The 23,664-nt window shown below is 39.8% G+C and overlaps 1 protein-coding gene across 1 annotated transcript in view; it reads left to right on the plus strand.

Annotated features, from left to right (window-relative positions):
• The first annotated feature begins 4,073 nt into the window (after positions 1-4,073).
• Positions 4,074-23,664, plus strand: part of LOC121864496 (broad-complex core protein-like) — a 162,046-nt gene continuing 142,455 nt past the window's right edge. The window contains exon 1 of the mRNA XM_042363531.1: positions 4,074-4,286. The gene's annotated coding sequence lies outside the window, so the exon portion shown is untranslated. The remainder of the gene's footprint in view (positions 4,287-23,664) is intronic.

Below are 23,664 nucleotides of genomic sequence, written 5' to 3' on the forward strand. Positions count from 1 at the left end.
GAGTACATGGTAGAAGAAGAGATAAAGAGAGTACATGGTAGAAGAAGAGATAAAGAGAGTACATGGTAGAAGAAGAGATAAAGAGAGTACATGGTAGAAGAAGAGATAAAGAGAGTACATGGTAGAAGAAGAGATAAAGAGAGTACATGGTAGAAGAAGAGATAAAGAGATTGTGCCATTAACAAGGTCAGGACAGACACACGGGTAAACAGACAACCAGACAGGTAAGCAGACACAGACAACCAGACAGGTAAGCAGACACAGACAACCAGACAGGTAAGCAGACACAGACAGACGGAAAGAGATGTAGGAAAAACGATGTAGATCAAACGTAGAGAGAGAGAGAGAGAGTGAGAGAGAAAAGAGAGAGAGAGACACAGGGCGCGCCTGGGGGTCACGTGCCGCGCCCCCCACCCCCACCCTCCCCGGCGCCACACAGGAGAACGTCCCCGCGCAGCAGTAGCCTCCTCCTCTCCCCTCCCTGTCTCCTTCCCCCTCCTGTCTCCTTCCCCCTCCCTCCCTCCCCTCCACGATTACCTATCTCCTACACTCTCATGTACTCTTAAAAAATAGTTAGAAATAAATAAATTAAATGAAATAAACGATAAGGAAAAACACTAAATGTGTATCTGAATGTGACGATCCCGCCGCCCCCGCCGCCCCCGCCGCCCCCACTCAACCTCTCGTCTACTCCTTCCTCCCCCTTGGAATAATGGCAGACACCCACCAGCCACACATCATGTACTAGCCTCTCTCTGTACCGCCAGCAGGCAACGCTAGGTGACGAAGGTACATTACCTTGCTACACATAAGGTGGTGTGGGTGTGTGTGGTAAGGTGGTGTGGGTGTGGTTTAAGGTGGTGTGGGTGTGTGGTTAAGGTGGTGTGGGTGTGTGGTTAAGGTGGTGTGGGTGTGTGGTTAAGGTGGTGTGGATGTGTGGTTAAGGTGGTGTGGGTGTGTGGTTTAGGTGGTGTGGGTGTGTGGTTAAGGTGGTGTGGGTGTGTGGTTGGGGTGGTGTGGGTGTGTGGTTAAGGTGGTGTGGGGTGTGTGGTTAGGTGGTGTGGGTGTGTGGTTAAGTGGTGGGTGTGTGTGGTTAAGGTGGTGTGGGTGTGTGGTTAAGGTGGTGTGGGTGTGTGTGGTTAAGGTGGTGTGGGTGTGTGGTTAAGGTGGTGTGGGTGTGTGGTTAGGTGGTGTGGGTGTGTGGTTAAGGTGGTGTGGGTGTGTGGTTAAGGTGGTGTGGGTGTGTGTGGTTAAGGGTGTGGGTGTGTGGTTAGGTGGTGTGGGTGTGTGGTTAAGGTGGTGGGTGTGTGGTTAAGGTGGTGTGGGTGTGTGTGGTTAAGGTGGTGTGGGTGTGTGGTTAAGGTGGTGTGGGTGTGGTTAAGGTGGTATGGGTGTGGTTAAGGTGGTGTGGGTGTGTGGTTAAGGTGGTGTGGTTGTGTGGGTGTGTGTGGTTAGGTGGTGTGGGTGTGTGGTTAGGTGGTGTGGGTGTGGTTAAGGTGGTGTGGGTGTGTGGTTAAGGTGGTGTGGGTGTGTGGTTAAGGTGGTGTGGGTGTGTGGTTGGGTGGTGTGGGTGTGTGGTTAGTGGTGTGGGGGTGTGGTTAAGGCGGTGTGGGTGTGTGGTTGGGTGGTGTGGGTGTGTGGTTAAGGTGGTGTGGGTGTGTGGTTAGGTGGTGTGGGTGTGTGGTTAAGGTGGTGTGGTTGTGTGGTTAAGGTGGTGTGGTTTTAATAGTGGAGTGGGTTTAGTGGTGTGGGTGTGGGTTTAGTGGTGGGTGTGGGTTTAGGGAGGGAGGGTTTGTGGGTGTGGTGTGGGGTGTGTGTGGTGTGGTGGTTGTGTAATGGAGTTGTGGTCTAGCAGGAGTGAGGGTCTGGTGGAGTATAGAAATGGGAGGTGTGGTGTTGGAGGAGGAGAGGGCGTCCGTGTGATTGGCAGCTAAAGAGAGAGAGAGAGAGAGAGAGGAGGGCGGAGCAATCCAGACACACAGGTAGAGCGAGCTTAAGAGATAAAGGAACAGCGCTAGAGAGAGAGAGAGAGATGAAGGAAAAAGGTGGAGGGGGGAGTAAATGTATTGGGGGTGGAGTAGTGACCCTCATTTTCCTCGGTGTGGAGTTTGACGCTAGGACTTGCGGGAGTTGGGAAGGGGGGTGGGACTGGGCTTGAGGGTGGCATGAATTCACTCATTACTCATTAATTACTCATTACTCGTCGCCAGCACACTCATTTTCCTCCCCTGGCAGTAGCCCTCTCACCCCCCACTCCCCCGTTTCCCCCCCCCACAAGCTAGTCTGCTGTGTGAGGTAGGGTGCAGGTGGCGGAAATTTGGTGCGAAATACATTGGTTGTCGCATCTGCACACTGGACGCCACTCTCTCTTGATGAATCATATATGTACAGACTTGAGGAGAGAAAGAGAGAGAGGGAGAGAGAAGGGGGGGGGAGGGACGAATTACCTGACTAACTGCGACACACACTAACAAAAGATTTTAAATTAGTTATTTAATTCCTATACCATCCATAGTAGGTTGATGAGTTAAATAGGAAATTTTATATACTGTGCAGAATTATCTGGGATGAATATGTAAGTTGATCTACATATAACTATATCTAAATAATATGTCTTCTGGGGGACTTTTGTGCAAAACATAGCATCTGTAAACAGGAGTAATTTACACAAATATTTTCTTGGTTGATATCCCATCATGCCATATTACGTCACATTTTGCTACTGTGGTGATATGGTTCCATTGAATGCATTTGTTTCCTGGTGACGTGGGCACGCACATAGCAGTAACACCTGTTATAGCTGCGGGAAACGAGTGGCTCGCTACAGTTGCCTTCAAATTTTGCCAGTGTGTGTTACCTCAAAGTTGGTTTAAGATCAAGATCGAGTCACATAATAAGTGATTAACATTTAACTACGTGCGAACGTCCACGTTTCCATGGGAACAAGGCAAGCGATCATGAGATATCTAGTTTATGTATATTTTAAAGGAAGTGGGAGGCAGCTCACCCTCAGCCAGTCCTCCCTCCCAGCATCCCCCGACGGTGTCCGTTTTCCAGTATCAAACTTAAGCTTTGTCTTCGCTGCAGTGACTCGAGTACCCGTGTAAAACTTTCTGATATTTGATGTGATCTAAAAATATAGTTCAATTTTAAGAAAGCAACATATTCCTGATAAACAATGTATTCTTCTGTAGTTTTGGGCACAATAAGGCACTGAAAGAATATGCCAGGACAATATTTCAGTCTGGAATGATGCTACCAGACTTGGGCCAGACAGCCAGAGTTGCCTTTTGATATATTAATTTTCATTTTTACAACTAAAGATACAAGTACTATTAAAGTTTAATGTATGAACGCAAATGATATACGATAAGTAAATCTTTCTGTGAAGTCGCCAGATAAGAATTCGACATTTGTATTATTCTTATAGATGTCCTCAGGGAAATAGATCAAGATGCTAAAATTAGTTAACAAACTGTAAGAATATATCCATGATGAACTTTTTAACAGTTCAGTACTTAACTATTAGTTCCTTATATTAGTTAATTAGGATTTATTTATCACTTTTAATACCTCTAAAATAATGTACAATAAAATATTATAAGTTTTTGATAATATTTGGTATGCTATATGGACGATGCTAAGTTATCAGTTGCCCACATTTTCTGAAAAAAAATATTCGTAATTACTTCTCGGATGTATTTTTTAATTTCATAGTTTAAATTGCGTAGTTGACGAGTATCGAAGAGATAATAAAGCTATGGAGTTAGTTAATTAAGGTGTATGAGGGTGCTACGGGAAAGTTGGATTCTTGTGCACCTGTCATAATTGCCTGAGGCTTATCCAGGTGAGCACGGCACCCAGGGCTGCCAGTTTCCGTGTTTCCCGAGTCACGATTCCCACAAGTTGCCAGACGTGCTGTGTGCAAACTAAACTAAGCAGGTTTAGAAGAATATTGTCACTTAACGTTAATAATAGGAAATACTTACGATTGGAGCTCTGTATAACACTTGATGTTGAGAGTGTGTAATTGGTTTAATTCTTGGTAGGTATGTCTGCGGCTGCGTACTCGGTAAGGTTGCCAGCCATGGAAACATAGAGTTCCCGGATGTTCGGGGTCGGCCAAGGGAGGAGGGAGAGATGTGTCCGCCAAGTTGAGGAGCTCCTCACCTGAATATTCACCGCCACAAGCCTTCTCTTAAAACGTTATGGGTACACAAGCGAGGAAGAGGCAGTGACAGTGAAAATTAGCGCGGGAGCGCGGCCGAGGCGGCTACACACACAAAGTAAGTCTGGTGCATGTCAGGCCACGTCCACTGCCTAGCCCCTCTTGTCAAAACATTCAAGGACAGGCCGCTCATAATACAATGTTTCCTTCTTTAGTTTCCATTTACATCATCTTTGTCGCGTTTCGGAAACTCTGGGAATGAAAAATGGTATGGCATTAGTATTTTTGGATGTTGAATAAGAGTGAAGGATATGGTGGGAGAGAAAACTGGTGTGGGCACGGGAGGAGGCAGTCAGTGCCCTGCCCACTTTTTGCCCACCACCACTTGTCTTCTGGTAGTACCGGCCTTCTTGCTCTCTTCTCTTACAGTCAACACTTACAGTAATTTATCTTACTTATATTATTTACTTTCTTCTGTTGCTCATTAATCACACAATCAGTAAAAAAATACAAAGTTTGTATGGTTATTGGTGTAGGCTGTGTAGCACCACTCTCACACTAGGCCTCTTCACCACACTAAACTTTATTAATATTGAAACTTACAAGATAATTGAACATAAGCAACATGTAGAGTTGTTTATGAACTCTGCTGGTGGTGGAGCATCATGATTCAGTCAGTGGTGGTGATTCCTGGACGCCAGACACCATGGAGTCCGGGCTGTCGCGTTTTCCTGTAATGCCGACTGGGCGGTAGTGAGCTACAGACTAAGGTAATGTGCGACTAGTGAGCGCTTGTGGGCCGGGGTGCGATTGGATGAAGCGTGTGATGTCATTTTGGTAAAGATAGATTAGAAATCCCGTTATTCGGTTAATACGGCTCTGCTGTCGAGTTTAACCTCTTTGTATTTATTTTAAGCTTTGTAGAAGGAATATTTTACTTACCGAGGTTTTTCATGTACCGTAGTTGTCTTAAACTTTGTATTTTCCAGTTTTCATTTAGTTTGTGTTTCATGGAAATTGTATAATCCATTTTGTAAACCAGAAAATGTGAACCACCAAAACCTAACCTAATGATATTGTAATAGGAAATTGTGGTAAGTTAGGATGGCTTTATCTGGTTTGTTTTGTGTGTGGTACTGGAGCCACCATGATGAAGTAGAGTTATGACGCTGTTCTAAACTATTACCAGTATTCTTACACCTTACATTATATATCTCATGGTGAAGCAGACATCACCAAACACATTTAACTTAAGGTTGCCAAGACAGTTTAAGCTTGTGATAAGGTTAAGTTAGGTTTGTTTGGTTCATGTCTCTTACGAGTCGTGGTCTGGCTGGTGGATTATCCGTGTTGCATGAGCCGAGGCAAGAGGTGACCGTGAGTTGAAATGTTTACGCTACTTTGGATGAAACTAGTTTGCATAAAAACACAGACGTGAAGATTTGATTTATTTGTTCACATTTCTTGACATCAGACGAGGCCATTTTTGTGTTGATCTTAGTACTGCCTGACTGTAGTGACTCTCATTTGAGTAAATCTTGGAGCTTCTTTTTTTCCTTCTCTTATTTAGAACTAAGAGCATGGCTTTTGTGTACAGTAACTACAGCATTTCAAATGTTTCCATGTGAGTGTTATCAGTAGTGTAAGCATTATGCAAGTGAAAAATGAAGAGTTTATCCTTAAAGTTATTGTGAAAGTGAGTAGTGCGGATTACATTCTGATAACGTGCAATCATTTTTAGTTTGATAAATGGCTAGCATGTATATTAATCACTTTCAGCAGAGTACAGTATTAGATATTGGTACACACACTGACATGTATATTAAACATTAATACTGATTTACTTCAACAAGCATTAAGCTTGGTTTGTTCACTGCCCTTAGAAAAATATAGTGAATCAAGAGCTCTCAGATTTAATTGTCTTAATTTTCATTTTAGTCGAGACAGAAACAAGTGTAAACCACATGATGGCAGGTTATGGTGTGTTGTTGGGGGAGTGAGGAGTTTGTTACATGTTAGCACTTCACTTAATGCATTTCATTTTGATGTACGTAAGTTATTTTCACAGGTGCAACTTTGTGCACTATGTATGAATATGTTGGAGTGTGAATTACCATCTGTTATTTGATATTTGGGGAGCTTTGTTGGTGGTCAGTGAGACAGTTTGAAACCAAAACTGGTCTGGTAGAGCTAATACAGTACTGGGTCACTAATTCTCTTAAACAGACATTCTGGTGGGGAGCAAATGACTCTGTCTTAAAAGAAATGAAAATTAATGAAAGTGAGCAGAACATTGAAGGCGAGAGATACCATATGGGTGAATAATTGAATGTTACGTTTAACGAGGCAGTCAACAAAGTGTGTATGGTGGATTCATATAAAGTGTTGTGAATCATTTTGTGTATTGTATAGGTAATTTAAGTACCAGAGAAATAACATGTTCATTGAAGAAAACCTTCCTTGGTTAGAGTTTACTGTAGAGTAATTAGAAGAGATTTGAAAGTCCCTTGCTATATCAGACTAGACCTAATGCTCAAAATCCCTCGCATGGTAACTGTATGAAGTTCATTTTTACCGAGTGCAAGCTCCAGTAGTGTGGTGTTAGGTGAGAGGCTCCGCTGGTTACTTAATTTAGGTTGTGTTTGCCCTGATCTGTTTCAAAGTGGATATTCCTCTCATTATTATATTATTTATGGTAATAGTGTACAAAACTACTTACTTACTGCACAGGGTTATGCCCATTAAATTTCCAAAGTTTTATCTGACGTCAGTACATAAGTCAACTATTTTGCAGTACTGTACCTACCACAATTTGATTAATATTCAGTACGTTGGTGTCATTGTGTCCATTAGCAATAAAATCATAACTAAGGAGAGCAGCTGTACAGGGTTACAATTCCCCCAAATATGTGAAATTTTCAAATACAGTACAAACCAAACAACCCCAGCTTATCTAGTAGTAAGTTATAGTACAGTATATATGGTGTCACAAGTGGTCGGTCCCCATCTGTATCTTTGTCTGTCCAACTTTTGCCGTCCCACCTAGACGATTAATTTAAGTTGGGTTAGATTACCAATCATGTACTGTGCTGTATTTAGGAATGGTCTAAGTACCATGTAAACAGTCAGGTTACGTTAGGTTAGGTTAGAAAAAATTATGAACCCAGCAACATGTCACTTGAATACAGTACAGTAGCTATATGATTTTGCTGCCAAGTGTAAAATCAGAACAAATGTGGATTTAACACATGTTAAAAGGGACTCCAATAATTGAGAAGGCTTACCGGTACTGTAAATTGTTAGTTGAAGCATCTATTTATATATGAAACTTGGCCGTCACTGAATAAACACCAACTAACCTGCCGAATGTAAATAGAATTGGAATAAAACCATAATAGTGTACGTACATTTATTCCTGTTAGCTATGGGTCTGGTATTTAAATTGTATGCTTCTTTTGAGTGATAGTTAAGATGATTTATATTGAACTTGAATTACTGTACTACATCGTTTCAAGTATTTACCTTCCTTCCTTTATGTATGTACAGTACAGTATAGATGTATCATATGTACAGTACAGTACTTAATTTAATTATACTTGTGGAGGCTCTTAGGTGTTTTATTGTCAGTGCTGTTAAATGAGAGAAGCTCTGCTGGTCAGTTAAGCTAGCTTGTGACATACAGTACAGTACAGGTAGTTGTAGTAACTTAATATAGTGTGACTAGTTCTTCACCACGTTCTTACTTAGTGCTTCAGCTCTCTTTGTCAAGAAAGGGAAATTTAATTATGTGCTGATAAGTAGGAAATTATGAAGATACTGTATGGGTTGGGTAGGCTGAGGGTGGTGCGGAGTTTACTGTAGTTTTGGTATCAAGGTTTCTCAACCCTTGTAGCATAAACCTGCCATGTCTATAATAATGTATTATATTATTAAATGGGTTTAGTACTATAGCTACTGCTATATATGATCATTTATACAGTTTTATATCTACAGGACAGAGTGGTGTTAATAGCACTTGAGTACAGTATAGAGATATAGCTATTTACAGTGCTCCTTACCCAACCACATATATAATACACTACTGTACTGTACTGTATTATACCATGTACAGTACAGTATACTCTATATTATTTATTTTGAATTAATATACTTTTTATAGAGTACAGTACAGTATATACCTGTACCATACGTATATGACAATATGTTCAGTATTTTACTACATGTGAGGAGGGAGGGAGTGGCAGTGTCTTCCTTGGTACTGTTATTGTTTATGCTAATCATTTATTGTACAGTACTGATTAGCATACAGTGCTTTGTTTTTTATGTTGACCTGTACACAGTATTTATTGTGAATGCACACAATTTTAAAATACAATGCAGAATACGTATATACTTTATATCTTTGCTAGTTTGTTTTTATAAGGATACTGTAGTGTAGTGTAGTGTGGTGTAGTGTAATGTGGTGTCAGGGTGAGGCAGGCAGTGCTTAATTTGACTGCTGAAAGTTTATGTAAAATTTACACTTGTAATTGGAATTATCAGCTTATTAATTCCACCCTTATGTACTGTAGTATGAATTAGTGAAGTTTGGTTCAATATATTTGTTCTCTTGGCCCCAGCATGTTACTTTAATTATTGCGTAACTCTACTATACCATATACGGCCTTCTGAGGTGTCCGTCACTTCCCGGGTAAACATGTTAGATATATTTACTTGATGGTCACCCACTAGAGGTGGCAGGGAAGGAGGGCAGTCACCTGTGTAGGATCCCTCCATTGTTCTTGATAATTTTGTCAAGGGTTAATTTGAAGCCCAGTACTGTTGTTTCCACAGCTTGGGCCGGTAGGTCTACCAGCCTCTGTGTGAAGGAGTACAGTATATCCTTATGCATGATATTGTCTTGTACAGTACAGTGTTTGTTTTATTTCTTAAGTCTTGCAGATGTCTGCCAGTGATTGTGTTGTTTATTAATGAGATCATTTACTCTTCTTTTAATATCAAATGAACTTCACTCTGTGTCAGTCTATAGCAAATAAGATATTGAATAATGCTTGTTGATTTTCCACCATTTGTTACAATACAAACTACCTACAGTAGACTTGTCACACCACTCGTGTCTCATACTTACTTCTCCCTGCATCTCTGACACAGTGTTAACTCTTATCATTTCACTACTTATTAGCTAACTGGGCAGTTGGTCGTGCGGTTCATCTTCCCAGACTTTTCATCCACACCTCTCTACTGTTGAAAGACATTGTGGAGGACATTAAAAACATTAGCTGAAATATTGTTCATACTGTACATGTTTTGGTTAACATGAAGTCCAGTTGTTCTGTGCTGGAAACTTGTAATGCAACCCTGCCTCTAGGTGTGGCAGCATACTCCACACTGAGAGGTGGCCAGAAAAGGTGCACCCTGATGTATAGGTACACACTACATAAAGTACCTTTATGGAGGGGTCCGATGAATTTCAAAAGGAACACTGCAAATCCCGTTGTCTCGGTTGGGTTGTTAAAATCCTTCGTCCGTTGTGTCGAGTTGTCTCTCACAAAAGCGTTAAGATACTTTTTCGAGAAAGCGTACGACGTAAAGCTACGCAGTCTGGAATAGGAGGCTCTTTGTTCATACGTCATGACTCAGAATTTTGGCTGAATATTTATTATTTCATTCCACTGTAGACCTGATAGGAAGTCCCCTCGAAGATGCCACTGACAAGGTAAAGCCTCGTACGTCGTGTGCTGTAGCAGTGCAGTTGGTCTGTGTGGTCCATACGATGATTGGCTGGGTGTAAGCGTGTTTGTTCAGTTTGGGTAATAACTTTTTGGTGTACTGTAGTTAACTTGGTGGTCAAACAGGACTTTACCTGTTCCATTGATTTATGATTAATAGTTTACCTCAACGATCTCAATTTAATTGTTATTTGGAAATATTTCATATGTTGTGGAAGTTTTTTTATTTCTCTTTCATGGGATTAATAACTTGCTTTAGTGCAGTCGTATTTTGTTTATTGGTTTGTCATGGATGTAGCCTGTGATGATGGACAATACTGTACATGCAGACATTGTAATTTGGTTACTGTTTAATGTCTGGGTTGAAAGGCCTGGTATCTGTTCATCAAGTTCATATTTATGGCAAGGTGTAAGATGTGTTCTGCTGTATACACTAGACTGTCGGCGACTTCAACTGAATGTGGACGGAGGGTTTAGCACATAAAGATCACGAAAAGCGAAGTTAGAAATGAGCTGAGATTCACCACCATCACTAGTTTTGTTAGAATCAGCAGCGACAGTATTAAAGACTTTCACCCCAAAAAGCCACCGACTTCAGAAATAGTGGCAGCAGCAGAAAAGTCAAAAAGACCCCACTTTGATGGAGGAGGAGCCAGGGTGTTGTTGCCAGAAATGTTGAACAGGGTGAGCCTGAACTTTTGGTCAGCTTGTTGGTAGTACAGTACAGTGTTCCTGGAGGTGAGGGTTGCCCTAAGATCAGTTATCAGCTGTCGGTCCTTGTGACAACATATTTCTGTCAGATTATGAATGTGATAATGAGTCTAATTATACATGGAGTGGCCACAACAGGGAGGAGGCTGTTAGAGCAGGACTAGTTCTTGACCTTACCTGATTGACTTATTTGTTTAGTAATTCTTAGTTCAATGAGGAAATATACAGGTATATATACTTTTTTTGCAATACATAAACTTACTTGTATAATTATGTAAAGTAAGGATTGTAATTTCTAAGATAAAATTCAGTTCATCCAAAAGTATACAGTAACAGTACTTCTCTTCACTATGGCAGTCAAGTAGCAAATTAAAGTTACTCGTTCAATAACTTATGAGCTCAGTCTAGCACACACGTGTTTGGTATTACAGTTAGACCTCCACTTATAAAAGGACTCCATTTCTGAACAGCATTTATTTTATTGAAGCTTATTTTCCCATAGAGTTTCATTACAAAAGCTGAGGTTCATTCCTACTGAACAAAATCTTACCCCAAATGTCTTAAAATGTTACAATTCATGTTATTAGTTAAAAAAAATTGGTGTACAGAAAGATTTTAAGCCAATGATAAAAATAATACATAAGTTAAATACATTTTAAGGTGTGTAGTAAAAGTTATCAGTTGACTACAGTGGTGCTGCCACAGTATCTTCCTATTTGTTAACATATAAAGGCTACCACATGTGTGTCAGGCTTCAGCATAGACTTACAGTACCATTGAATAACACAAGCTGCTCCAAGCTTATTTTATGATAGTACAAGTAATACTGTACCTTCTCTTATAACACTGGACGTCTGGTGTCATTTACTGTCATTCTGTACATCACAGCACAGTACTATAGGATATGAATTAATGAGGATAAACAAGTACTGTACTGCCTGTACTGTACACTGACCAGGTCTGGTGCAGGAAGTCCCAAGATCCTTGTGTCAGCACCTTGACATCTTTTGAAGTTGAGAAAATGTTTTGAAAATAAAAATTTTTTATTTCCTAAACTTTGGGGTTTTTGCTCGTAAACCAAAGTAGGGAACCATTTTTTTTTCGTAGATTAAAAAATTGGTAAACCAAAGCTTCATAAATTGGGGTCTTCCTGCTCATAACAACAGCATAGATAATGGTTTGTTCTTCAGGCAGAGGAGTGGATACTATGCATTTAAGTTCTATCTTTAATTTAAGTCAAATTTAGGGAAATGCCTTAATTTAATCCACTGTAAATGAATGTTAAAATCAAATGAAGCCAGACTCCTCTCGGGGCCTGGAGTTATGAAACTTCTCACTAAAGCTCGGTCGAGAAGAGAGACTGGTGGCATTAAAGTCGTTTCTATAACATTATATTTAAAATATTTAATTTGTTAAGAAAGACGGGACAAGATTTGAAGACCAGTTTGAAGAAAGATGTTTGAGGAGTGTTTGAAGGAAGTAGACCTTTAATAATTATAGAAAACTTAGGCTGATCAATAAGTCCTGAAGACCTCATATTAGGTGTTGAAGCCTGACCCAATCATATTTATAGCCTTGCATCGGTCCAAAGAGACTTGTGCTTTTTCCCTTAAAATCTATAGTTTACAACGAAGGCAAGCACATGGTCGGCACTAACATACTCTACTGTCATAGCCCAACTCCTCAGAGGTCTGGCAGGAGAAGGTTTATCATTTAAAGCCAAGAGATTAGTTAGTCTTGGTACAGTACTGCAGCAGCTTACACTGGCAGACTTTTACTTGTCCATCATTGGCTGTACAGTACTGGCTATTCCAGCACCAGGCCTCTGTCCAGCCATAGCCATACTTGACATTCTTCAGGCGACAGCTAAGTTCTGCTTACACCCACTTATTCACCTCTTGGGGATAAGTGTTGCTGTGCCGCACGTCTGCATTAGGTACTGAGTTGTAAGGGTTACTGATGTTGATTCAAGTACCGGTACCTTGTTCAGTTGGCTTGTGGCACCAATCCTTTGTCCATACACTGGTGATCAAGGGTAACTCTTTATCTTGCTGTGTAAGTAACTGAAGCTGTCTTTTGGGATATCTTTTTTGACAGTAGGGAACTGTATCTGGTCTGTGGGGCGAGAATATCCACTTTGAGGTTGAACGTGGGTAATTGGGAGCCGAGTTAACAATGATGGTTGAGGCTGACATAAAATTTCCTATTTAGCGGGTACAGTAATGTTTACTTCTGTGCTTCTATGTGTAGTGTAGGAAAACCCTTTATGTTTGGTTGGAAGAGATTAGGTTGTTGTAATGAGAGCACTGTTTTGATTGGTTTATGGAAGGAAGTTGTTGAAACCTAGTATGTTGTGGCTGAACTACATATGAGTAGTGTACTGTATGTTGGTACAGTTGTGGAAATGTGTTCCTACACCCTGTGGTAACCCATCTCTCCAAACAGCCTACCTATATGACCTATAGCAAACCTATCCAGCAATCACATCCGCCGTTACATGACCAACACCCATTAATTTATAAACAGCGATACTACTACTGCGACGGTGCTGTTCGTAGACACTAGTTACCACGGGGGGTGTAGGAACACATTTCCGCAACTGTACCATAACAAACTGTGATCCTTTTTACAATATTGATTTAATTCCCAACAAACTGTGTTTATTTGGCTGAACCTAACACCTACTGTTGAACTCACTCACTCCAAGGCCTTTTATCAAACAGCACGTCAGACAGAAAACTTGGGAGTATGACTATTTTAAAGACTGTTTTTCATTAAGTCATATGTGTTGCAGCATGAGGTGATGTAGGTTGTTTCCTCACACAACCTGCATTATAAAATGGAAAACAGAGATCATGTTTTGAAGATTTATAATGTGGGTTTTGAATGGGTTTAATAGATTTACCTGGTCCAGTACAGTAATAGCAGGGACAAGGTGTGGTAAGTTGTTCCACATGTTGGACAAACTTGGTAGATGTCCCAGGTATGATATTTGTGCATTGAATTGCCTTGGGTTTAAGTACTGTACAGTGTCGTGCTTGTTTAAGGTTTATCAGCTACTGTATATGGAGCATACAGGGGGTCCCTGGGTCACGAACGGCTTCCGTTCCTGAGGACGTTGGGAACACATGCTATATGCACCGTACCTACATAACACTGTTTATAATCCCAGTACTATATCATAGCTTAAGTCCTTATATACATCTAAATTAACTTGATTTAAGACAAAAGAAGAGATAGGATGACAAAATACAGTAAATGAGAGTAAAAAATTAGTCATCGGGTAAATAAAATAGTGTACTGTAAATTTCAAGTTTAACCCCGTTGGTGCCTTAGTTTTTATTTGGAGAGTACTGTACTGTACCTTGGTGCCTCAGTGATTGTAGATGGGCTTGAGAGTAGCTGTGTTACTAGAGGATGCATATTGTTTTGATCCTTGTTGAGGGGCTGACTTGACTCACTAGTGACCCAAGAACTGTCTGCTTAATCAAGAGAATAATCAGGTGTCTGGTGAGGAAGCCTCTGCTTTGGGTTTGCGTATGGTGGTTTAAAACTCTACTGAGGGGTGGGTAAATGAAAACACAGTTAACATATTCATAGAAGTATATGGAGAGAACAGGGACTTGACTTGTCAATTTCATATGTTGCTCAATGGAATTTGGTTGTGGAAAAACATCAATGGGGAAACTACTCAACACAATAAACTGTACTGTATTATGACCAGAAAAATATGACCATTCCCTGACATGCTACTGTACAGCCATAGTCTCAGAGAGGTGTTCCTGGACCTGCTAAACACAAGCCAGTTCAGTAAATACCTATACAGTAGTTGATGACATAAGGACTGTGGTGTGTGGTGTCCTCTTTCATACTGACTCTCCAATGGATGTTTGGAAGAAGAATTTTTTTGTAATAAACTGTGATGAATCTTTCCTCCATCAAGGCAAGTACTGTACTGTACTATATATATGTTCACCTTTGTTGCCAGGAAGAGTACTGTACCATACAGGGAGTATACTGTACTGGGCCTCCAGCTTTTGTGGGTTAACTTCCACTATTTATTACAACTGGTAGAAGGTTACATCTCTAAATACTTCTGCTCTGGAGTTCTCTTCGAGGAGAGCTGCCCGCCGCTCCTGACCCTTTTCATTCAACTTTAACATCAACTTCATGACGGTCCTGGCCCTTTGCTGGATTAATCTTCATTTGATGCTGTTTTATTAAAGCTAATGTACTGCAATCATTTGTTGTCTTCTGATTTAAATGCAAGATTCCATTCTCTCTTTTGAGTCTTAATTGTTTTTGTAAGGTGAGAGGTCAGGCCAGGTAGGAGCTAGCAGGTAGTGTGTTAATTCTTGAGTGGTTGTCCATTGATTGATGAGGATCTATTCTGACCATTCTCACCGTCACAAAGCAGGAACAGTTGGATAAAATGGAAGATGGGATAATGACAGCTGGTTGGAGCATTTAGGAGTAAACATAACTTGAGTCTTGCTTTTCCTCACCTTAAGAAGAGATGTAGTAAAAGGCCTCTGCCATTTTGAGGAGGATATGGCCAAGGTAGAGGTTTTTAAGTGACATTTGTTTTCTTTTGTGGATAATCAGATCAACATCAACATGCAGAGGAAGATCTGGGAGACCTCAGTACAGCACCTCTTTGGATCATGTTGTGAGGAAGAGAATACGGATTTTCGTGTAACATTTAAGTCTGCAGTGATTAAGATTTTTGGTGATAGATATATGTTGAGTCATTATTGCTCTCAGGTTCTTCATAGAATTGTTTTTAATGGGATTTTCTTAGTAAGTTCTGATGTTTTTTGTTAAGTTACCCCATCAGTGTTAGAAGCTACCGTTTCCCTGTATGATAGTAAAACTGTTGTGTCTGGTAGAGTTACTGAAGTAATTTTAACATTTATCCTTCTGTGGTTGGTTAGAGTAATACTCTTATTTCATGCTCTCATTAAGGGATATTTGAATCTTTTTCACTGCAGAATTAAGTTGGAAAGAATTATCAAAAATGGTTTAACTTTGAGGTATTTCCAAGATTGTTGTTGTTTACTTTGGCTGGGATAACTTGGCCTATTTTGTTGATGGCTTTCTTTATTTGGAGTTTTGGGTATACTGTACTGTACTGTCTTCTGATTCTTCAGCAGCATATATTATAACTGCATTGTTAAGGCTGTTTGTCGAGGCTTTTTCTATGGATTTATCTTTGAAGGCATTGATGGACTTATCTAGTGTAGAGCAACCTTTGAGGTGTGGAGGCTCCTGGTGTTATTGGGGCAGAACTGGAGCTGTCTCCCATGAAGATGCTTGCCTGGTTAACCTTGTCATATAGTTGACAGCTTTGGGAGATTAATGCTTTAAGAAATACAATATTGTGACATTTAGGGTGTCAACCCCCTCTCATTTATTTAAGAGAAACTTATAACTAATCTTATATTTGTATCAAACAATGAGACTTCTAGTTTTAGGTCAGAGATTTACCTTTCAGAATGGGAGACAGATGGTGTATTTCATGACTCCGGTGTTTAGTTCAGGGGATCGTTCTAGTATACATTACAGTACTAGGGGTAGCCAGTAGGGTTACTGAGCTGTGTTATACACAACCTTCTTAATAGTTGACCTAAACATAGGGTTTTAAAAGTATAACATTTGAATTGATGCGGTTGGTCTTACACACACTGTACTGGCTACACCTGGTGACATGATCTTGGGGAGGTTTTGTTGTGTTTAGCTTTGGTGAGTTAAATGTTACCAAGAACAATTGAGACTGGGTGCCTGGTTCCTTGGGAAGCTGCCTGGACTGGGAGTTAACTGTATGATAGTTTTGTAATAATTCCTTGATGTTGTGTTAGTTCCCTCTGCTCTACTCTATGGTGCAGGAGCTCTCGTCATTACAGAGGTTTTATTTTGCTCTCTTCATCTCGCTGGTGTAACAGATACAGCACATCATGCCCTTCAAATTCGCTGAATCCGTGAATAACATTTGCTGAGGGGGGGGGGACATTTTTACTTGTGTACAAAGAAATATACATTCCCCCTATGTGCTTTTAAGGACAATTATTTCTTTTACCTGTATTGTATATATGTGTGTGTAGACACGAGAGGATTTTCCCATTATTATTTAATTGTATGTGTTTTGTGTGTGCGTCTACACACACACACACACACACACACACATACATATACCGTATATATATATACTGTACAATACAGGTAAAGGAAATTACTGTCTGAAGAATGAATGGCTCCCCGTCCCGGCCACAAAAATTTAGACAACTTTAAAAGCACCCACAGACATTCTTGGGTACATCCAGGGTGTCATCCACGAATAATAGAGGACAGTGAAATAAAAATCCACATATTATCCTTGGACTAATGCCAGGCTCTAAACTAGGGATCGATCCTGGAAATCACATTTTATGGCCCAGTGGGAATAGTAAGACTCGGAACGTTCCCTCCTCCCTCGAGATCTGTCGTAGAGTTGAGCTGGACTCGGACCTGGTGCTAAGTATTCTAGGTGTGGATGCACAAACTTCTCCAGCCTCAAGTAGTCTACCTCCACATCCCAGACCTCTCTCTGTAAGCTGACGTTGTCACATGGGATTTGTACTACTGTACTTGATTTGTTTATTTCTAGCTGTCAGTGTCGAGGGTTGATGTGGGTTGCAACCCATTAGTAAAAACACCAGACTCCGTGTCCTGACTACTGTACTATGTACAGTATGTACTACAGTACATGGTGACGTGTTCAGGGTCGGTCAGTCATGTATAAGAAGCTGATGTGTTAACTGGTAACTTTTCATGGTGGAAGAACCTCACTAAGATAGGACAAAGGTTGAAGAAAGCTCTGAAAGCCTTAAATTGGTAAATACATAGTTTTTTAATTATAGATTTATACTGTTTATATTTATTCTGTTAAAAAGTGATTTTTTTTTTTTTTTACGATAAGCCCACCCGGCACAGGTTACTGACCACATCAGGCCTGGGGGCTAAAAATATAATAATAATAATATTAATAATAATAATAATAGTGTAATGATTATTATTTTTATAATAATAATTATTATTATTATTATTATTATTATTATTATTATTATAATAATTAATAAATATTAATAAAATACTAAAAAAAAAATATTAAACATAATCATAATCATAAATAAATACAAAATCGAAAAAATAAATCAAGAATGAGAAGTGATAAACATTATGTATGTTGTGTTGTCAAAGTAAGAGAAACAATTGAGACCCTGCAATTGTGTGTAAATGAAGCAGAAAGTCAGATCATCAACCTGGGACTTGGTCACATATGGCAGCAGGGTCTACCATTAGACAACACATTATGCTTCCAATATCTTCCCCGGCGGTAGTACCTCCCTGTTTGGTAGCTGCCTACTACCTACTACCTATTAGGTAATGAAGAAATTGGTAACCCATCAATGAGACTAATGGATGATATTCCTTTTAGGAAATATGAATTTGAAGCTTGTGAAATTTTGGATACTGGCGATGGGCTAAATTTGTCCATATTTTCAGAAGAAATTTGGAATATGAAAGTGTTGTGAACACTTAACGAAAAATGAGTCTGCCTCTACCAAGAATGGAAAGATGCTTAAATGGTTTCTTGTCCGCAGCCACGGTCAATGAGAGGGTGGGGCAGGCAGGGCATCGCCCCAGGTCCCATAGCTGATCGAGGGACCCGTGCTTGTTTGTGGGCCCAGATGTTGTACAAGTGATGAAGACCACTTTGGCATGATGTACTAATTAAAAGAGGATAACACATTACCCTAGATAAAATTAAAACTATTTTTAAGTTACATGATATTAACTCAGTTTCTTGGTAAAGTCTCAGTGGGATTATTACCTTTTGCTGCGGGAGCCCTGGTGGGCTTCACCTTCAAATTTACTGCTCTGGAGCGGAGAAATTTGCCGCTTCGGGATTGGTTCTTGGGGGTACAGGCGGTAGCAGGCATCTAGAGCCGTGGTTGGCTGTTTAATAACATCATAGCTCGTGTAAGTCTGGAGCTTCTCACCCACGAGAGTTGTGTTTACTGATTGCTCTCAGTTGGGAGGTACAGTATTGATATTGAAATAGTTTATTAGCCAGAAAAATACAGATACAGAGTTGACAATAATAACAATATTGACATGGCTGAGCCAATTGAGAGCCTGTATGTTTGTGATATACCTGTACTGTACTTACTAAATTTATATTTATGAGTGTTTTCACTTGCTACTGATATATGTACAGTATACTACTGTGTATGTAATGAAAAGACTGTGATGCAACATATACTCTACTGTACAGTGTAATCAGTAAAAATGAATTACACACTACTATAGTCCTGTCCTGTACTGTATACTGTAAATAAAAAAGTGTTATGATTGGTGATGATGATGTTAAAACTACGGAGCTACTTGGAGAATGGCGGCCATGTGTTACAATAATAATTGGACAATCAATAATGTAATGGGTCCAGAATTACTGTACAGTATGTTTGCCCCACCTTATGTCATTCCTCTGTCTGTAGCCACTGGCCAGGTTCACCTAATACTGGACAGCGTTTGGTGGAAATGTTTGTACACTATTCACGATGTCTACCGTTACGAGCAATAGAAATACTGTACTCGAAATATCTTGATTAAAAAAAGTAGCAGTTACTGATTATATTTACCTGATTTAAGATGGGAATATTCCTCGGCTCGTCAATTTTCTAATTTGTGTCCGACGTGTTCGTGTGCCGTCCAACACGTGTATGCAGTATGCCGTTCAAAATGTCTTAACACATTTATGGTTATGTACGTATATACTGTACTGTACATTGTAGGAAGTCATGGATGTACAGTACTGCAGGGCCCCACTAACCCTCCACTCCCTACACTTCACCACAAATAATTATAGCAACTAAATTTTAATTCATGTAGCATAATAGTAAATGAGGGATTGCTTAGACACAGATGGTGATGTATAATTTTATGGTTGTATTAAGGCTTGAACAAATTAACTTCAAGAACCGGAATACAATAATTATCTATAAGTAGTTACCAATTTGCTGCTCAAAACACACACAGTCTACATTCAGTTCAGAAAATACCATAACTCAGTGAATTGTTTAAATTTTCATTATAAAATTCTTTTACTCTCCAAGTAAACAGATTCAATAATAATCTTGGACAATTCTGATGACAGATTGACCAGATTTTACTTTTAATCCTAAAAAGTACAGTACTATGCAGTGGTTGGTTTGAATTGGAGTCTTTATGTAAGGTCATACAGTATCTGTAAAGAATGTGCTGTAGGCAAAATCTTTTGTAGTGAACAAGTTCACTGGGGTATGTAGGTCATGTGAAAGGCAACAGTCATGGAGATGACAATTGTTAACAATTGGAGTACAATTTTGAGAAGTTGGCTACATGCGGGGAAAAAATAAGCACGTGATACCAGATTAATTAGGTAAGGGAAGTTCTCTATCAATGATCGGTTCATTAACCCTTAAATGGCGGCCAACTTCAGTTGTAGGGACGACAGCTAACACAAGTGTAGTGTTCCTTGTGTTCACACATTTGGGAGTAGGTAAGGGAATCCTTACCTGCCATTTGAGGTTTAAGGACAACTAATTTAGTATGCAGGCTGACAGTTAATAAAACTTATACGTAATGAGTATATACGGAGTTGGTTTTAACATGCAGTATACAGTAAACCCTTTTAATTGACTAAATCCTTCAAAGGCTCTTTTTACCACCAAAAATGTAGGACAGGATAAGAAATAAAACCACCTTCAGTACTTGTAAGGTACAGTATAGTACTGTACAGTATATTGGGTTTAGTAGCTCAGACATAAGAACATAACCCTGGAGGAAACAGTAACTATTGGCCCATACTGGACAGTCCCGTTTACACCCAACCCCTATCGCTCATATATCCACCCAACCTATGTTTGAAGCTATCCAGCGTGTTAGAGTTAATGATGATGTTTGGTAACTTGTTCCACTCGTCCACTACTCTATTTCCAAACCAATGTTTACCTATCTCGCGACTAAATCTAAATTTGTAATTTAAAACAATTGTTACGAGTTCTCTCCCGGTTGGATAGTTTGAGTACCATTGTTGTATCACCTTTGTTTAGCCCTGACTTCCATTTGTACGTCTCAATCATATCGCCCCTCACTCTACGTCTCTCTAGAGAGTGCAAATTAAGATGCTTTAGCCTGTCTCTGTACTCAAGGCTCCTAATGCCCTGGATTAGTCTTGTCATTCTCCTCTGAATTCTTTCTAGGGATTCTATATCCATTCTGTAGTACGGTGACCAGAACTGAACTGCGTAATCCAAGTGAGGTCTGACAAGTTCTAGATATAGTTTTAGGATAACCTCGCTTGTCTTGTAACTAACACTCTTTTGTACGAATCCAAGTACTGTACTTTGTTAGCGGGAAAAATAATTGTAAGTACAGCACCAATAATTAAGAAGTGTTTAGTAATCCCTAGAATCACTGTGGCCAAGTCCTCATTCTTATTTCCCAAATTTTGAAAACAATTAAGATAGGCATAGAAAAACTTCCTTACTGAAACATTCTTACGCAGCACTTCAATTCACCTGAAGTGTGAGTGTACGCATTATTAGTGTACTGTATATTGACAGATTGAGTTGTTGACAATATGATTCATTCAGGTGTGATGACAGTGCCTTTGTGATATTCCAGCATCCTTGGTATTGGAACCATTTGGAAACATAAGGCAGCCCTGAGTGTGTTGTGAAATTGTGAGGTACTCTACCAGCTCTGCACAGGGTCACTCCTGCCTCTAATAGAAACAGAGTTTGTGGCCTTTGTAGCTATGTGGTAACCATTCCTGTTGTGGTACAGTATTTGTCTGGTAAAAAACCTGTAATGATTTAACTGAAGATGTTTGCTCCAGGAAGAGAGCCCTTTAAGCCCCCAGTACAGCACTTTACTCCTGGGAAGGCCAAGAGTGAGGGTATTGACTTGTAAAAAGTAAATCCTCTAAAGCAAATTAACCTTTGTATATAATGCCAATGAACCTATGATCAGAACCATTAAAAGGAATGACAAACTTGGGTGAGATTAATTTACTTGTCCCATAGCCAGGACAAACTGAATGTATTGTATTGTACAGTAAAGTACTACAGTATATCATCACCTGAAAACATACCTTATGAAATACTGTACAGGGCCATTTTATGAAAGGTTTGAGGATTTTAGATATGAAGTTTAAGAATATTGAATAATTTTCTTTTACAGCTCAGTGTGTGTGTGTGATGAGTATGCTAGTCTTCATGTGAGTTTGAGGAGTTAGTTCGGTGGTGTTTATAGGAGCGTGATGACACATTGAAAGCTTATTGTAGACTTAATAACATTTGGAGTGTTGCAGAATAATGAAGTAAATTTTGCAATATTTGTAGAAACTAATAATGTACCGGTGACCAAACAGTACGTGCTATGGTTTACTTCATGATTTCCATGGATGTTTTTATTTGCCCCTAGAGGGCTAGTTTATTGGGCACCCCCTTACATCCTGTGTAAGGTGAAGCGCAAAACCGTTTACAGCGCCCACCTGGGAAGCCTGCATAGTTCATGCTTGCCTTTACCATGGACATATAATATATTCATGGTGGTGACCTGTGGTGTAATGGTCAGCATGCTCGCCTCGCAAGCGAGCGGACCCGGGTTTGATCCCCGGGCAGGGTGAAACTTTGGGCAAATTTCTTTATGCCATTTGCCTCTGTCTACCCAGCAGTAATTGGGGACCTGGGTGTTGATCATGTTCTGGGGTAATGGTTAGCCAGTGCAATTGACAAGTTGTCCGGTCTTCTCGGACTATTCCTTGACACTGGGTCACTCAGGTCGTTAACTTAGGGTGTGGTTGTTGTGTTGGCAACAGCTTCCACCCCATAAACAAATTGGTGCCTAGGTGGCTCTTGGGCCAGCCATCCTCGTTACATGAGGGCCAACCATTATTATATTATATAATCATGGTTATACAGTAGTATCCACTTTACAGAAGCCTCTTGGTCCCATACTTATCAGTTGACAGATACTTTACTGTCATCATGTACAACTATAGCAGTAATTGTAATGATACATAAATGTCTGCCATCAACTCTTCAGCCTCACTAGTTCTGACAATGAACTCCTCATGTTGAAGGCAGTGGCCAGGAGCATCCACCACATAAAAGTGTGCAATCAGTATTGGTCACCTGAGAACATTAGTCTTTTGACAATGAACTCTCTCGGTGCACTAGTCTCCTATACAGAATACTGCATTATTTGATACTTTAATGACAGTGATTGATTACAGGCACAGATCCTGCTACTGTACTGTAGAGACTAAGTTGAGGCAGTGAGTGGTTTCTACAAAACTTAATAAGAGGAAAAATTCATAGAAATGGACAAACTCTTTAAACATGAGTAATACAATACAATACATGTGAATACAATACCTCGTTAAGACATGTAGTTTGCATTACTGGTGATGTACACAAACATATTCTCGGTGTATGTGTTATTATGGGATGAATTAAAGAAAATACCTGTACGTCAGAAAATGCCGTCTCTGGTTACATAAATATTGTAACCCACACCGCCCACGTTCACCACTTGACCTTTACGGCCCTCTGTTCAAGGTACTGGTGGCTTTTGTTTGTCTTTTATACTACAGGTACATTGTGCCCTAGACTGACTGTTTACGGAGATACTGTACTCTACGGTACTGTATATAACGTGTGAGTACGTAAAAGAAATCCGGGATGAGATGAAGGTTTTAAAAATCTGTGATCAGTGGGTTAAGAAGTTTAGTCTTGTCTTGGTGTCTTTTCTTTAGTCTTGTCTTGGTGTCTTTAGTCTTGTCTTGGTAAATTTTCTTCATGCTACTCAACTGCATGTTCTCCAACTCCTCAATGTTAGGCCCAGCAGTGGTACTGTATACATACTGTACTGTTCTTTAAACACAACTGTCTTCTTTTCCGCTGTTTTCTCCTTCCTTCTGTAAGATTTTTAAAAATTATATTACAATATAATCTGTTGTAAATTATC

The sequence above is a fragment of the Homarus americanus genome, unplaced genomic scaffold (genome assembly GCF_018991925.1).
Source record: "Homarus americanus isolate GMGI-L3 unplaced genomic scaffold, GMGI_Hamer_2.0 scaffold25860, whole genome shotgun sequence".
In the NCBI taxonomy this organism is placed as follows: Eukaryota; Metazoa; Arthropoda; class Malacostraca; order Decapoda; family Nephropidae; genus Homarus; species Homarus americanus.